This window comes from Lissotriton vulgaris, chromosome 8 (genome assembly GCF_964263255.1).
Source record: "Lissotriton vulgaris chromosome 8, aLisVul1.2, whole genome shotgun sequence".
NCBI lineage: Eukaryota > Metazoa > Chordata > Amphibia > Caudata > Salamandridae > Lissotriton > Lissotriton vulgaris.
In genome coordinates, this window is record NC_141696.1 from 1,551,112,033 (window position 1) to 1,551,125,951 (window position 13,919).

The following is a 13,919-nucleotide window of genomic DNA, read 5'->3' on the forward strand; positions in this document are numbered from 1 at the left end:
TATTGTGGGAGAGGCAGGATTTCGATTGGCAGAGGATATTCTTCTTCATATTCTAAATCATTCAGTTCTTCGTATTGCGGGGCGAAATAGTATTTCACGTCTTCCGCTCCTAGAGAATCTATGCACTGTATCCATTTAGGATCCAGTGACACTGTAGGCAGGTTTACTGGGCTGAATAGCGCCTCGAAGGCGGATTCCGCTGTAAGGATATTAATCCGTTTGCCGTGTGCTAGTTCTCGTTCATTTGCTAATGCGATTTGCACTGCGTTCACAGTTTTTTCTGTGCGACTGAATGTTTTTTCTGCTTGTGTGTACAAGTGAGATTTAATTGAAATTGGTACCTTTTCTCCCTCATTAGAGGTTAGGTACGTGAATCCGCATCTTCCTGGGATGACTCGGATTACAAGATCGATCGTGTTGTCACGTGTATCTAATTTAGTTTTTGCTAACATGTCTGTTTGCAGTGATCTCAAAATTTCTGTGTGTTTTTGAGTCCAATTGATTTGTTTTAAATCAGGTTTAATTAGTTCGTAGAGAGGTTTAACCCTCTCTGCGTAATTTAGGATGTAAGTTCTTCCGAAATTCAGAAAACCTAGTATGGATTGTAAATTCTTCAGCGTTTTTGGAGCTTGGAGTACAGCGCACTTCTCTAAGAAGTTGTCCGCTAGGCTTTTCCCTTCACTTGATAATTCGTACCCTAAAAATAGTACTGTCAGATGGGCAATTCGGGACTTTTTAAAGTTGAATTTGTAACCCTCTGCTGCGAACCCAAGTATAATGGTGTTCACTCTTTTCAAGTGAGTATCCAAGTCGTCGTCTGTGAGATAAATATCATCTACGTAAGACAATGCTTCATCATCATAGATTTGTAGTAACTCTGTTACCCTAGCTGAGAATAGTCCTGGGCTGTTCTTGAACCCCTGTGGGAGTCGACAGAATTTTTTCTGTGACCCAAATGCGGAGAAAGCGGTCAAGTACCTGCTTTCTGGTGCAATGTTTTGACAAAAGAAACCATTAGAAATGTCTAATGTCGTTTTGTATTTTTTCCTAACTATGTTATTCATTAGGGCTGCACTATGCGAGTTTTGTACTGCAAAGGTTTTGCAACATGTATTAAGATGTCTGTAGTCCAACACTAGACGATATGAATTGTCTGGCTTGGAGACAGGAAACAAAGGATTGTTCATTTGAGAGGTGCATGTTTCAATCACCCCCTGGTACTCAAGTTGATCTAAGATCTCCCTGACTTGTTTTTTAGCTTCTTGCTTTATGGGATACTGCCGTTGGGCAGTTGGTTCACTTTTTAGTTGGATTTTGTGAGGCGGTGAATCCTCATCCCATCCTACATGATTTTTATACAATGCAGGTGCCTGGGCTACTGCCCATTTCCTTGCATATGTGTATTTTTTATGAATCGGTATGTGATTCGAGAAGGCAGGCATAATCACTTCTTTGCCACGAGGGCACTCCCTGACAAACTCCGGGGGCCAATCTTTTTCAGCTAACAGAATATCATAGCCTTTTGAGAGCTTATCCCAAAATAGACCCCTAATTTTCCTAGTCTTATCACCCTCTATACGCAATGTTATTTCGTATATTTTATGGGGCTCGCTAAGTCTGGCGTCGGCAGTTTCAACCTGAATGTATTCATTCGTGTCCACTGTCTCCAGATGACTCATCAAGATCTTGCGCGCTATACTGATTTCTGCTGCACTGTCCAACATTGTCAATGCCCACTCCCCGTTTTTCAACTGTGTCCTCAGTATTCTCGGCATGGTTGATTACTCTAATACTGGCTACCTTCTTTTTCTGAAATTGAGATTTCTTATTTTGAGCAGGTTCCTTGTCTTTGGACTTGGTGTGCTCTCCTGGGTCTGACCGTCCTCTTCTTTCCGAATTCTGTGGAAAAGATCGAGAGGGACGTGTATCAATACTTTGATATCTATCAGGTTTTTTTATATTATCCCTATTTCTAAGGTTATATCTTTTCTCAGAGGGCTCCCTCTGGGGAGACTGGCGTTCTCGAGTCGGAGTTCTCTCCCTCCGTCGAGGAGACCTTCCTCTGGACTGGAAAACTTTTTCCTTGGGAGTGGATTGTTTATTTCCATCCCAGCTCTTTTTAGGAGTGTTTAAATTATTTTTAATAAATAATTTTTCTGGATTTTCGAGCAGTTGGGGCTTAACTGGTTTCCCACCCAAGCTGTCTCTACCTAATTCTTCATAGCATTTTTCTATGATTTTGGCAAGCTCAACAGGATCTTTTATATCTGTTTCCCTCAACTTCTGGCGAATCGCCACAGATGCTGCTTCTCCCTTTACATTGGCTAATAATATAGCCGTGACCTGCTTGAAGTCTTTCAGTAATTTCATACCTAGATTTAAAGCTGGTTCTGGACCGAATTCATTTTGAATCTGTTTTAGCACGTCTGGTATTACCGCCATAGACGGAACACCGTGTGTTTTTGTGTAAATGGAAGCAAAGACTGTACCCCAAGTGTCGCAGTCCTCCACGTGTGGTGCGATTCCCATAGGAAGGCAGATGGTCAAGATTCTGTGTTTCTCAATAGGGGTAGTATCAGGAAATACTGCCTCTATTTGAGTGATTTTCTGGGCTAACCAGAAAGGAATTTGTTCCCGTTTTACGGGTGTTTTACCAAGACATGACTGTATGTTCTGTGGTGTAATTTTATTTGTGTTCCCCTGATGAGGGGTCAGCTGGTGTGAATTAACAGCTGGCTGGACTGTTGCAGTCCGTATTACATATTGGACTAATTGCCTATGTATTTTTATTAATGTGTTTAGCTGTACTAACAGCTCTTCTCTAGACATTCTTGTAATGTCAGGATGTGGTGTGTAGCTGGCTAGAACCGGCCACGTGGCTCCTGGTCTACCTAGTGGACCGAGCCTGGTTATGTGATCATTGTGTTTTAGGGCGCCATTAAACCAGAGCAGGTGCTCTTGAAATTTAAGTGGGATTTCAATCTCCTCAAAAGGAGCGTACTCTCCCGGAGGTTCCTCTATTTTGTAATAGTGAAACTCTTGTGTTATAGCGTTTACCGCTGGAAAGTTTATCCATGAATAGAATACCTCTGTCTGCCGATACTCGTGAGCCTCTATCACGAAAATTACTGTACCACCTTGAGGTGTCAGTCCGTTTTCTATAAGTTTTAAAGTTATAGATCTTCCTAACTGGACCGGGATGATAATAGCATCCGGGTCTGCCTGTAGGAGACTCGAGTCCTCCTCTATTAGTATGGAAGCCAGCCTAGCTGCTTCTTCATTGTCTGACATTTTAAAAATGCAGTTTTTGCAGAGTAGGTCTCCAAGGAGACAAAGATTAGATGCACAATATTTTGGAACACTGTATCCTTCAACGTTGAATAAACCAGAGCTTTACATAGGAATCTCTTCCTACTAAGGTCGGGCGGATTTTAACCTTTCACCCACTCCAGACGTCTATTGGAGTATTTACGGGAGAAAGGGGTGTGAAATATGCACGACTGAGTTACTCTACAAGTCTTGCGTTAGTTTATCGCCTTACCAAACGTTAGGGCGCCATGTAGTGTAGTTCCTAGTTTCCCACTAGGCCCTGCGCATTGGAATAACATAAACAGTAGTATCGACGTGGAACTGCGGATATTCCAGGCCTCCACTGACTATGCTAAACTTAATTGGGTTGTGTTACCAACTAGCTCAGAGGTCACTGGAAACTTTCTTCTCTGCATAGGAAGTGATCAGCTTCCTTGGCACAGACAAGAAAGGATTCAGTTTTCCAACAACCGTGCAACATGACAACTTTGCTCCTCAGATCAAGAGTCGATCTCTAGGGTCGTGTGAAACAATAGACATAGATTTCACTCAGTCAGTCTAGTGCAGTTTACTTTCACAGTATGTAGAGAATAGAGAGACGGGCGTTTATCAATAAAGGGTTAACATTTATTGAACAGTCCTTCTTCTCGTACAAGAGAAATGTATTGCCACAATTGCAATAACTGTTATTATAAAAAGTACGTACAGTAAGATAAGTATTGCGAAATAGAACTGTAAAAGCATTGATATGGTTTCTTAGCCATACAATGGTTTAAAAGTAATAAAACATATATACAGTCATATATACATTAGGCTAACATACTCAACTGGTGCTTCTAACTAAGCCTACCCCAGTGTGCCTGACCTAAGCCTAACACGTGAGAAGGGGGAGTAAGTAAGTAGCTTAAGTTAAGTTGGTTTTGCCAAGGTTTGTTTCAAGAATTCTCGTCTAAGGGTTTAGTCAACACCATACCTCTGAATAGAATGATGGAGGATTGGTATCTCCTTCAGGGGTCTCTCTCGATATCCCAGTCACCTGCGAGGGTAAACTGGAAGCGCCGGGACTGGATTTCTCTGCACGAGAAATGCAGCGGCTTCTCTCAGCGCGTCGAGGAAGGAGGGGTGACAGCGTCTGCGGGCAGCTGGGCTGGATGTCTTCGCAGAGGACGGCTGCACGGCTCCTCAAGCGTACTGCACCATAGGTCGCGCTGTAGCGGCGATAATGGTAATCAGTAGCTTCACCACCACAGGATAGCAGGCTGCAGCGACAGAGTGCTAGTTTTTACCAACACGGGGTCATGCAGGCAGCTGGCATCAGCAACATGTTCGCTCATTGCTTAAAGCAACGTTGGTAATATTTATACCTGACAGGTGCCGGGTTTGACGCAAGTTTGCTGGACATAAGACGTCAATTAAAGATGTCACTAGGAAGTGATAGTTATCAGTTGCTCATTAGAGTTCCATTACTAATCAAAACATAGCAAGCGGGGATTTCCAGGTTTGCTAAGTTTTTATCTTGTTGAAGAACTCGGAGTGTTATCTAGGAATATCAGATAGTGACTGCTGCTCTGTCATTGCACTAATTGGTCGCAAAGGAAGTAGCAGAGAGTCATGCTGGAATGTGGCTCTGTGGCTCTGCTCGTGTGAGGCCAGAGATGACTTTACAGAAAATCGCACTTGAACGGTTATGCCAATATAGGGAATAAATGGATTTATAGCCGAATAGGGGCATAAGGTCACAGTATCGATCAGGAACCTAGATAAGCACATGACAGGCTAGAATCATCCACACTGGCAGAAATTAAGCAACACTTAACTTTACTTAAAGATGGTGCTGATTTGCGCGATTTCATTATGGGACCACGCAAACAGCGTCAAAAACGTTTCATAGCGGCAAGTGTATATGCGGTTTACAACGAGGCATGAAAAGTAATGCAAATTGAAACAGCTGAAAAAATACGAGAAATTGATCGTATTAATTTGGAAAAATCACTTTCTGTTGTGGACAATGGGTTAATGGCTCTGTCCTCCAGAATATATTCACTGGACAGTATTGTATCATCTGCCACCGATATAATAGATAAAGACTTGCTATTGTTACAACATGGCCAGTCGCAATTACGTTCTATTGTACAGTTAGGCTGTTGCGTGCTTATCTAGGTTCCTGATCGATACTGTGACCTTATGCCCCTATTCGGCTATAGAGCCCTTTATTCCCTATATTGGCATAACCGTTCAAGTACGATTTTCTGAAAAGTCATCTCTGGCCTCACACGAACAGAGCCACATTCCAGCATGACTCTCTGCTACTTCCTTTGCGACCAATTAGTGCAATGACAGAGCAGCAGTCACTATCTGATATTCCTAGATAACACTCCGAGTTCTTCAACAAGATAAAAACTCAGCAAACCTGGAAATCCCCGCTTGCTATGTTTTGATTAGTAATGGAACTCTAATGAGCAACTGATAACTGTCACTTCCTAGTGACATCTTTAATTGACGTCTTATGTCCAGCAAACTTGCGTCAAACCCGGCACCTGTCAGGTATAAATATTACCAACGTTGCCTTAAGCAATGAGCGAACCTGTTGCTGATGCCAGCTGCCTGCATGACCCCGTGTTGGTAAAAACTAGCACTCTGTCGCTGCAGCCTGCTATCCTGTGGTGGTGAAGCTGCTGATTACCATTATCGCCGCTACAGCGCGAACTATGGTTCAGTACGCTTGAGGAGCCGTGCAGCCGTCCTCTGCGAAGACATCCAGCCCAGCTGCCCGCGGACGCTGTCACCCCTCCTTCCTCGACGCGCTGAGAGAAGCCGCTGCCTTTCTCGTGCAGAGAAATCCAGTCCCGGCGCTTCCAGTTTACCCTCGCGGGTGACTGGGATATCGAGAGAGACCCCTGAAGGAGATACCAATCCTCCATCATTCTATTCAGAGGTATGGTGTTGACTAAACCCTTAGACGAGAATTCTTGAAACAAACCTTGGCAAAACCAACTTAACTTAAGCTACTTACTCCCCCTTCTCACGTGTTAGGCTTAGGTCAGGCACACTGGGGTAGGCTTAGTTAGAAGCACCAGTTGAGTATGTTAGCCTAATGTATATATGACTGTATATATGTTTTATTACTTTTAAACCATTGTATGGCTAAGAAACCATATCAATGCTTTTACAGTTCTATTTCGCAATACTTATCTTACTGTACGTACTTTTTATAATAACAGTTATTGCAATTGTGGCAATACATTTCTCTTGTACGAGAAGAAAGACTGTTCAATAAATGTTAACCCTTTATTGATACACGCCCGTCTCTCTATTCTCTACATACTGTGAAAGTAAACTGCACTAGACTGACTGAGTGAAATCTATGTCTATTGTTTCACACGACCCTAGAGATCGACTCTTGATCTGAGGAGCAAAGTTGTCATGTTGCACGGTTGTTGGAAAACTGAATCCCTTCTTGTCTGTGCCAAGGAAGCTGATCACTTCCTATGCAGAGAAGAAAGTTTCCAGTGACCTCTGAGCTAGTTGGTAACACAACCCAATTAAGTTTAGCATAGTCAGTGGAGGCCTGGAATATCCGCAGTTCCACGTCGATACTACTGTTTATGTTATTCCAATGCGCAGGGCCTAGTGGGAAACTAGGAACTACACTACATGGCGCCCAACGTTTGGTAAGGCGATAAACTAACGCAAGACTTGTAGAGTAACTCAGTCGTGCATATTTCACACCCCTTTCTCCCGTAAAATACTCCAATAGACGTCTGGAGTGGGTGAAAGGTTAAAATCCGCCCGACCTTAGTAGGAAGAGATTCCTATGTAAAGCTCTGGTTTATTCAACGTTGAAGGATACAGTGTTCCAAAATATTGTGCATCTAATCTTTGTCTCCTTGGAGACCTACTCTGCAAACCTCGCATTTTTACAATGCCAGAAAACGGAGCCCCTGGGGCCGCAGTAGATGCGACTCAGCAAGGTCCCGAATACACAGACCCGGGTGCTATTATCATCCCGGTCCAGTTAAGAAGATCTATAACTTTAAAACTTATAGAAAATGGACTGCCACCTCAAGGTGGTACAGTAATTTTCGTGATAGAGGCTCACGAGTATCGGCAGACAGAGGTATTCTATTCATGGATAAACTTTCCAGCGGTAAACGCTATAACACAAGAGTTTCACTATTACAAAATAGAGGAACCTCCGGATGAGTACGCCCCTTTCGAGGAGGTTGAAATTCCACTTAAATTTCAAGAGCACCTGCTCTGGTTTAATGGCGCCCTAAAACACAATGATCACATTACCAGGCTCGGTCCACTAGGTAGACCAGGAGCCACGTGGCCGGTTCTAGCCAGCTACACACCACATCCTGACATTACAAGAATGTCTAGAGAAGAGCTGTTAGCACAGCTAAACACATTAATAAAAATACATAGGCAATTAGTCCAATATGTAATACGGACTGCAACAGTCCAGCCACCTGTTAATACACCACAGCTGACCCCTCATCAGGGGAACACAAATAAAATTACACCACAGAACATACAGTCATGTCTTGGTAAAACACCCGTAAAACGGGAACAAATTCCTTTCTGGTTAGCCCAGAAAATCACTCAAATAGAGGCAGTATTTCCTGATACTACCCCTATTGAGAAACACAGAATCTTGACCATCTGCCTTCCTATGGGAATCGCACCACACGTGGAGGACTGCGACACTTGGGGTACAGTCTTTGCTTCCATTTACACAAAAACACACGGTGTTCCGTCTATGGCGGTAATACCAGACGTGCTAAAACAGATTCAAAATGAATTCGGTCCAGAACCCGCTTTAAATCTAGGTATGAAATTACTGAAAGACTTCAAGCAGGTCACGGCTATATTATTAGCCAACGTAAAGGGAGAAGCAGCATCTGTGGCGATTCGCCAGAAGTTGAGGGAAACAGATATAAAAGATCCTGTTGAGCTTGCAAAAATCATAGAAAAATGCTATGAAGAATTAGGTAGAGACAGCTTGGGTGGAAAACCAGTTAAGCCCCAACTGCTCGAAAATCCTGAAAAATTATTTATTAAAAATAATTCAAACACTCCTAAAAAGAGCTGGGATGGAAATAAACAATCCACTCCCAAGGAAAAAGTTTTCCAGTCCAGAGGAAGGTCTCCTCGACGGAGGGAAAGAACTCCGACTCGAGAACGCCAGTCTCCCCAACGGGAGCCCTCTGAGAAAAGATATAACCTTAGAAATAGGGATAATCTAAAAAAACCTGATAGATATCAAAGTATTGATACACGTCCCTCTCGATCTTTTCCACAGAATTCGGAAAGAAGAGGACGGTCAGACCCAGGAGAGCACACCAAGTCCAAAGACAAGGAACCTGCTCAAAATAAGAAATCTCAATTTCAGAAAAAGAAGGTAGCCAGTATTAGAGTAATCAACCATGCCGAGAATACTGAGGACACAGTTGAAAAACGGGGAGTGGGCATTGACAATGTTGGACAGTGCAGCAGAGATCAGTATAGCGCGCAAGATCTTGATGAGTCATCTGGAGACAGTGGACACGAATGAATACATTCAGGTTGAAACTGCCGACACCAGACTTAGCGAGCCCCATAAAATATACGAAATAACATTGCGTATAGAGGGTGATAAGACTAGGAAAATTAAGGGTCTGTTTTGGGATACGCTCTCAAAAGGCTATGATATTCTGTTAGCTGAAAAAGATTGGCCCCCAGAGTTTGTCAGGGAGTGCCCTCGTGGCGAAGAAGTGATTATGCCTGCCTTCTCGAATCACATACCGATTCACAAAAAATATACATATGCAAGGAAATGGGCAGTAGCCCAGGCACCTGCATTGTATAAAAATCATGTAGGATGGGATGAGGATTCTCCTCCTCACAAAATCCAACTAAAAAGTGAACCAACTGCCCAACGGCAGTATCCCATAAAGCAAGAAGCTAAAAAACAAGTCAGGGAGATCTTAGATCAACTTGAGTACCAGGGGGTGATTGAAACATGCACCTCTCAAATGAACAATCCTTTGTTTCCTGTCTCCAAGCCAGACAATTCATATCGTCTAGTGTTGGACTACAGACATCTTAATACATGTTGCAAAACCTTTGCAGTACAAAACTCGCATAGTGCAGCCCTAATGAATAACATAGTTAGGAAAAAGTACAAAACGACATTAGACATTTCTAATGGTTTCTTTTGTCAAAACATTGCACCAGAAAGCAGATACTTGACCGCTTTCTCCGCATTTGGGTCACAGAAAAAATTCTGTCGACTCCCACAGGGGTTCAAGAACAGCCCAGGACTATTCTCAGCTAGGGTAACAGAGTTACTACAAATCTATGATGATGAAGCATTATCTTACGTAGATGATATTTATCTCACAGACGACGACTTGGATACTCACTTGAAAAGAGTGAACACCATTATACTTGGGTTCGCAGCAGAGGGTTACAAATTCAACTTTAAAAAGTCCCGAATTGCCCATCTGACAGTACTGTTCTTAGGGTACGAATTATCAAGTGAAGGGAAAAGCCTAGCGGACAACTTCTTAGAGAAGTGCGCTGTACTCCAAGCTCCAAAAACGCTGAAGAATTTACAATCCATACTAGGTTTTCTGAATTTCGGAAGAACTTACATACTAAATTACGCAGAGAGGGTTAAACCTCTCTACGAACTAATAAAACCTGATTTAAAACAAATCAATTGGACTCAAAAACACACAGAAATTTTGAGATCACTGCAAACAGACATGTTAGCAAAAACAAAATTAGATACACGTGACAACACGATCGATCTTGTAATCCGAGTCATCCCAGGAAGATGCGGATTCACGTACCTGACCTCTAATGAGGGAGAAAAGGTACCTATTACAATTAAATCTCACTTGTACACACAAGCAGAAAAAGCATTCAGTCACACAGAAAGAACTGTGAACGCAGTGCAAATCGCATTAGCAAATGAACGAGAACTAGCACACGGCAAACGGATTAATATCCTTACAGCGGAATCCGCCTTCGAAGCGCTATTCAGCCCAGTAAACCTGCCTACAGTGTCACTGGATCCGAAATGGATACAGTGTATAGATTCTCTTGGAGCGGAAGACGTGAAATACTATTTCGCCCCGCAATACAAAGAACTGAATGATTTAGAATATGAAGAAGAATATCCTCTGCCAATCGAAATCCTGCCTCTCCCACAATATGCCTGTATAATCTATACAGATAGCTTTGTACAGCATTTTAATGTAGAGAGCAAATCCTACAATGCAGCATGTGCGATCATTAAAGGTCGTTGGCTATGCGGTAAATTCAGACCGAAAGTAACAAAAACTGAATCTGTAAGAAACTGTTCGGTTCAGAGAACTGAAATCAGATCTTTAAAGATGGCGCTCGAAAATGCAGAACGCGAATTCCCCACACTTATCGTGTGCGATTCTCATTTTTGCGTCAACTCTTACAACAATAAGCTACAGAGTTGGATTGAAAACGACTACAAAGATGACACAGGTGCCACAATAAAGCATAAATTGCTCTGGAACGAGGTAGCTCTTTTAAGTAAAGAACTACAAAAGACTCACGTGATTCACGCACAGAGTCTTCAACGTGATGGCGTTCACGTTGCAGGGAATTCATTGGCTAATACAGCCACCGCGGAAGCAACTAAACCGGCTTCCGTAGCCACAAAAAAGCGTACAGATAAGTACATAGACGGGGAAACCATGCTGGCAGTAAAAACGACCGTAAAAGGCGACTGTGCAGCACTACCCGTAAACTATCCACTCAATTATGCATACATAATCGATGCAAACTCCGTTCCTTTTGCTCGAATCCCTGGAGTGGGGGACAGAGTAATTCCAAACAGGAGCAGGAGGGGCTTCCTCCTACTGGAAGCACACATGGGGTTGGGTCTGAAACACCAAACAATCAAAGCCTCTCTGAAAGAATTGCAATCAGAGTACTGGTGGCCAGGAATGAGTATAGATATTCAATGTTTTGCTCAAAATTGTGAAAACTGCAACAGAGATCGCAGAAATGAACAGGCCAGGGTAGTTTCAGGATCCCTTCTAGACAGCATAAGGCGGTCTATCTGCGCAATCAAAGAAGAGAAGCGCCTCCCAGTGTACACCATTAAGACAAAAAGCACTTTAAAAAAAATTAGGTCCCCAGCGCTCGGCTGACGCTAGAACGGTTATAAAAGATTTGCGAGTCCATATCGGCATATACGCAATTACCACGTTCCATTCTGACCAGGGTCCTGCTTTCAGCTCTCGAGCTTATGAGGAGGCCAGGGCTAGCATGGGAATTGGGTTGTGGTATTCTTGTCCGTCGCACAAGTGTGATAGAAAGAAAAAACCGGGACATAAAGCAATCTATAACAGCGAAGGTATTAGGTTCAGGCGCTGGGTGGGTCAAACATTTAATAAGTGTCCAGACTAGTCTTAACAACATGCCAAGAAATTCTCTAAAAGGTTTCAGCCCATACGAACTATTGTTCGGAATTAGAATGCGAGTTCAGGACCTCGATAGTCAGATGTCAGTGGTACAAGAAAAAAACAGACTTTGATGTAAAAGATCGTTTGGCTGTTTTACAGGAACTGAATGAAACAAGAAAATCATTAAGCAACATAAAGTTAAAGCAACAGCCAAATACCACTGACGAGGCACCACCCGCAACAGCCCCAGCAAGGCCTGTCTGGATTCCAAAGATTGGGGATCTAGTCAGAGAAAAGATCGCGGTTAAGAAGGAATTTGGGCCTTCTTACAGAAAAGCAGTACCTGTCTTAGCAGTCACCGGAACAAGATCAGTTGTGCTACCGCCCCTTGCTGGTAAAAAGGAGAACAGAGTCGTGTCTATCGATCTGGTAAAACCACAAGCATGTGGCCTATAATCAACAGTAGGCCCAGTGGACTCCCAAGAAACAACAGAATACCCAAACTTGCAACAATCCAAGAGGTTCAAACTGAAAGACTCATCACATTCGATCAGCCTGCAGTGCACAATGAAGGACTATGCAATAATGCCATGGAACTCGTGCCTCTTGAAACACAGATTGAAACAGTTCGTCAAGAAACAACACCAGTCTACACTAATGTGGCATCAGAAAGTGCTACGGAGAGACAGATTGAAAGAACAATCCCATCAATTGACAGAACTGCCTCTGGTTATTTCATCAACTTCGACAACTTCTCTGAAGATTTAAACGACCCCGAAGTGATGCCAGAAACAAAAAAGTCTTTTAAAGAAAAAGCAACGGAACTCTTTCATCAACTGAAGGAAATCTACCTCATTTCCCCTTGGCTAGAGTTCTGGTTCGGTCTAGGTGTATTTTTCCTCCTACTTTGGCTCATCATGGTACTTTGTTTGGGAAAATTCATTGAAGGAAAATATATTACAATGGACACAGCAAGTCAGAACATCAACCTAGTCCTGAAACCACACAGATCATCCCACGTGAAGAAAAGAGAACTGTCAACTGTAAATGTCACAGCAATTCCAATACCTGGTGGGGTAGTATGGGAGAAAACAGACTATGAGATCTATGGTCCGGTCGAAATCCTGAAGTATCCTCATCAACTAAAGGTTTCCTTAAGTGACTTTGTGACACCAAGTACATTCTCTGATGATTGGGACTTTAACAGTATTAATGACATGATGTCTGATTTAGTAATGTCAGCTAGATTCACAGATCATGATTATTTACAAGGTTCATCTAGTTATGAGCAGTTATTCTGTTACACCCATTATGGGGATCATTACTTGCATAAATCTGCACAGCCTAGAAATGTTTTTATGTATAATCAATGGGAACATTGTTCTACACCACCTAAAAGCAGTTCTACAGCATTTTTTGAGAAATTCAAATACTTCTCAGGGTTTAACACCAGTGATGCAGAAACGTTTTATTACAAACTGTTAGATAAAACAGGAATGAAAACAATGCTGACAAATTCTAAATTGATATATTCAGAAGCATTTTATGACAAAATGATGACATTTGGTTTTGATTATTGGAAAAATAATATTGAAACGAAAACAATTTGGGGTACAAAAGATTGGCAGGTGCAAGGCATAGAAGCACTATTTAGAACCTGCATGATACCAGAACAAATGTTATTTTTAAATGACACTGTACACCAAACGTCTTGTCTTGGCCTAGCTAAGATCAAAGACCTTAAAACACCGTCTATACCAAAGCCAATACCTGAAAATGCAACAGCTGATATTGAATTAGACGTGTCACAAATTTTACATTTCAACAGAACACATCCTGATTGGAAAAAGTGGTTAATCTGGCCTACAGACACAAATAGCTGTCAAGATAGGTTCCTGAATAAAACACAGGGGTTAAAAATGACCAGACTAGACCCTAGATACTCCCAGAGACAACATCCAGGGATTATAACAACATACAGTGTAGGGAAACTCTGCCTAGAATGGCTAACTACTACCACACTGGCTGAAATTAAGCAACACTTGTCTTTATTAAAAGATGGTGCTGATTTGCGCGATTTCATTCTTGGACCACGCAAACAGCGTCAAAAGCGTTTCATAGCGACCAGTATCTATGCTGCTTACAACGAGGCTTGGAAAGTAAAGCAAATTGAAA